We start from the raw sequence: 4502 nt of genomic DNA, 5'->3' as shown, positions 1-4502 counted from the left end.
GGAACAGGTGTGACCCTCTGAAGAGGTTTGCAACTTTTCAGAATAGTCATGGCTGTTGGAACAGGTGTGACACTATTTCAGAACAGTCATGGCTGTTGGAAATTTTTGTGAGAAATTTAACACGAATTTAAATTAATTCGGGAAAGAAAAACGGGCTAGACCGGACCGGGTCGCGGGTCATCTCTCAATTTCTTTTCCCACCATTTTCCATTCACAACTCTTTTGTTATTATTTATTAAATAACAAACCCAACCGTCTACAGTGATAAATAGGGAACAAATATTACCTTTGGTGATCTTCAAGTGTGATATTCTAGATTTTTTATAAATTTTCTTACATAAATAGCTGACTTGCGATAGGTAAATTTGAACCTGAGAAATTTTCACAAACATTGAAGCTTTTTTGAAAATTTTTCTCTACTCATGAATATTTCAAAGTAAAATAGAATAATTATTCTTTAACCTAAACATTTTTTTTCAAAGGAAAAAGACGTCAGTGCAAATATTAATTCGTAAAAGAACTTTTGATCTAGTGAATGAATTTCAAAACTAAAACAAGACCGATTCTTTTTCTCTCTCCCAAGAAAAGAACCTAACCAATTTATTTAAGAAAATCTACACAAATCGTTTGATAGCCGATAAATATATCTTTTATATATTAATAAGGAGTATATAATATATATTTTTAATGAATATTTTTTATTTGACTAGCGGTGTAATCTATATCTATATTATATTAAAAGGAGAGTAGTATACATTGTGGTTAAGCCAAGTAGCAAGCTAAAATGAAGCCACTTGGCATTTTTAGGACAACATTAATAATTAAAAATTATATATAAAAACATAATTAATGGAAATAGTTTAATGAATCCTATACATAATCTAAATAGATCTTAGACAAATCTAATTTATATATGTACATTTGTATTTATAATTATATTTATACTTATTATACTTTTATGTATATTTGTATTTATATTTATATATTGATCCACTCATAGATTTTCTTCTATATTAGCTAGAAATATAGAGGTAAAAAGTAAATTGAGAAACTATGATAGAAAAAAATAAAAAGACAGAAAGACGTAAATTGAGGTAGCATATGACAATTATGCTTTTGATTAAATTAAAATATAAAATAAAAAAAATTACTTAAGATATTAAAAATTGATTGACTATAAAAATTAAAAAAATTCAAGCAGCAAAATAAAATCTTACACAAAATATAAAATTATTTATAAGATAAGAAAAAAATTAAATAATCGGTAAAAAAATATTTTAAGAACAAGAATAATAAAGTCATATTAATATTGACAAATATTTTATATCAATATTATATTAAAAGGAGAGTAGTGAAGCATGTGGTTAAGCCCAGTGGCAAGCTAAAAAGAAGCCACTTGGCAATTTTAAGACAACATTAAAAATTTGAATTATAAATGGAAACATAATTAATGTAAGTAGTTTAATAAATCTTATACTCAATCTAAATAAATCTTAGACAAATCTAATCTATATATCTACATTTAAATTTTTATTTATATATATATTTGTAGCTATATCTCTATTTATATCTATATTGTTCCACCCATAGATATTTTTCTATGTTAGCTAGAAATATGGAGGTAAAAAAATAACTAAATATTATAATAGAAAAAAATAAAAAAATATAGAAAGACGTAGATTTAGATAACCTGTGACTATTTATACTTTAGAGTAAGTTAAAATAAAATTAAAATTTATTTAAGATATTAAAAATTTATTAAGTTTAAAAATTGAATAAATTCAAGCGGCAAAATAAGATATTACGTAAAGTATATAAATTATTTATAAGGTAAGAAAAAACTTAAATAATTAGTAAAAAATATTTTAATAACAAGAATAATAATGTCATATTAATATTGATAAATCGTGCAAACGAATATTTTATACGTAAATATTACTACAACATTCAGATATAATGCGTTCAAACAATTAAGAAAATATTTTTTTGTGATTAATATTTGAATTGAGTGTAGTTAGTTTAAGTTTGAAAGCATAACATAATTTTTTGAGAATGCGGTCAAATTTAGAAAATAGAATAATAAAACTTATTTGAATTTGAGAAAGTTTTTAAATTTTTGTCTATGTTATATAGAATGAGTGTGGTATAAATAGATATTAAATTCAAACAAGCTAATAAAAATCCACATGACAATGTAATAATATTAGGTATTAATAATATAATATCAAAAATAAAAAATAAATAGTGATTTTTTTATAGATTTTCTATCATAGAAAAAAACAGTAAAACTTATTTAAATTTGAGATGACCAAGTTTTTTATATTATGATAAGAAAAGTCATGATATGAATAGGTCCACGTAACTCAAGTTTAATAAACAAAATCAAAAACTAAAAATATTGAACAATAGAAATAAATTAGAGATAATATAAGGATATTTATAAATCATAAGTTTAGAAAATAAAATAATTAAATATACAAACTAAAAATTAGAAAGGGAAAGGCTAATTAAATTTGAAATTAGAAAGTTGTTAAAATTAAATATACAATACTTAAAAAATTAGCAAAATTATGTTAAATTATTAAAAATTTACTATTAGAAATAATTGAATTTGAAATTTGAAAGTTGTTAAAACTATGATTAGAATGCTCAAACTATGGATACTATCAAGAAATTGAAGTCTTATTTATGAAAAAAATAACTAAAATACAAAATAAATTTCTAATAAAAGTAATTATACTAATGAAAATTAAAAATTAAATTTGTATTAAAGCTAAAAAGAAAGAAATTTACATAAGAAATAAGCTGACAGTGAAAATATTACTACAACATTTAGATATAATGTGTTCAAACAACTAAGAAAATACTTTTCTATGATTAATATCTGAATTGAGTGCAGTTAGTATAAGTTTGAAAGCATAGCATAATTTTTTGAAACTGCGTTCCAATTTAGAAAATAAAATGATAAGAATTATTTGAATTTGAGATGAGATTTTTTTTTATTTTGGAAATTATTATGGAAAGAAATAAAGTGACAGTAAACATATTACTACATAAATATAATATGTTCAAACAATTAAGAAATTATTTTTCTAATATTAAAATAAAATTTTAAGAATATAAAATAACTTTTTAATATAAGTAATTTTATTAACGGAAATTAAAAATTAAATTTATATCTTAAAGCAACAAAAAAACAAGAAATATAACTGCATCTAGATCAAAAATAATTATAAGAGAACTCAATACATTTGGAACATAATCATCAAATAACTTATATATTAATATTTAGCCTACATCAATTTTACTATTTAAAACAAAATATGATATTATTTTAGTTATAGGTAAAAAATTAATGTAAAAACTAATTAAAATTTATAGTAGGGAAGAGAATGTATAAAAATAGACATAGTGTGAGGATACTTATACATTAAATTAATTTAAAAATAAATCAATTAAAAAATTAAATAGTATTTATTAATGTTACAATAAATTTAATTGATTAAAAAATTTTGAATGAAAGTATACAAGCATAAAAATATACCAAATTTCAAGAATAAAACATTTCTATTTATTAAAAACTATTAAAAGAATAATAATAAGAAAGACATTAATTTAATTATTAAGCTAATTGTAACGACCCGACCGGTCGTTTTGGGTCCTAGCGCATCTTTCAGCGGTCTGAGGCCATGAACAACTTCATTTCAGGCATTATGACTTGTACGCGTGGTCGGAATTAAATTTCGGGAAGTTCAGAGTTGATTTGGAAAGAGAATTTTCATTTTAGAAGCTTAAAGTTGAAAGAATGAACTAGGATTGGAATTTTGAGTAAACGATCTCGGAATCGGGATTTGAAGGTTCCAGCAGGTTCGTATGATGATTTCGGAGTTAGGGGCGCAATCGAAAGTGAATTCGGAGGTCCGTAGGTCATTTTGGAGCCATTTGGCTAAAGATAGAAATTTGAAGGTTTTTGAGAAGTTTGACCGGAAGTGGACTTTTTGATATCGGGGTCGGAATCAGATTCCGGAAGTTGCAGTAGGCCTGTAATGTCGAATATGACTTGTACGCAAATTTTGAGGTCAATCGGACGTGATTTGATAGGTTTAAACATCGAAAATAGAAGTTTGAATTTTTGAAGTTCATTAAGTTTAGATTGGAGGTCGATTCATGATTTTAGCGTTGTTTGATGTGATTTGAGGCCTCGAGCGAGTCCGTAATGTGTTTTGGGACTGGTTGGTATGATTGGTTGGGGTCCCGAGGGCCTCGGGTGGATTCCGGGTGGTTAACAGATCGAATTTTGGATTTTTGGACAGCTGAAGGAATCTGGTTGCTGGTATTTTCGCTTCTGCGGTGGGTTGACCGCAGAAGCGGCACCGCAGAAGCGGACAGGGAGCCGCAGAAGCGGGTTTTGGTCTAAGGCTTGAGGACCGCAGATGCGGTCAAAGTACCGCAGAAGCGGAACCGCATCTGCGGAGAAAGGGGCGCAGAAGCGGATGGGAGTA

The sequence above is a fragment of the Nicotiana attenuata genome, chromosome 5 (assembly GCF_001879085.1).
Source record: "Nicotiana attenuata strain UT chromosome 5, NIATTr2, whole genome shotgun sequence".
Lineage (NCBI taxonomy): Eukaryota > Viridiplantae > Streptophyta > Magnoliopsida > Solanales > Solanaceae > Nicotiana > Nicotiana attenuata.
This window is presented reverse-complemented; position numbering follows the sequence as displayed.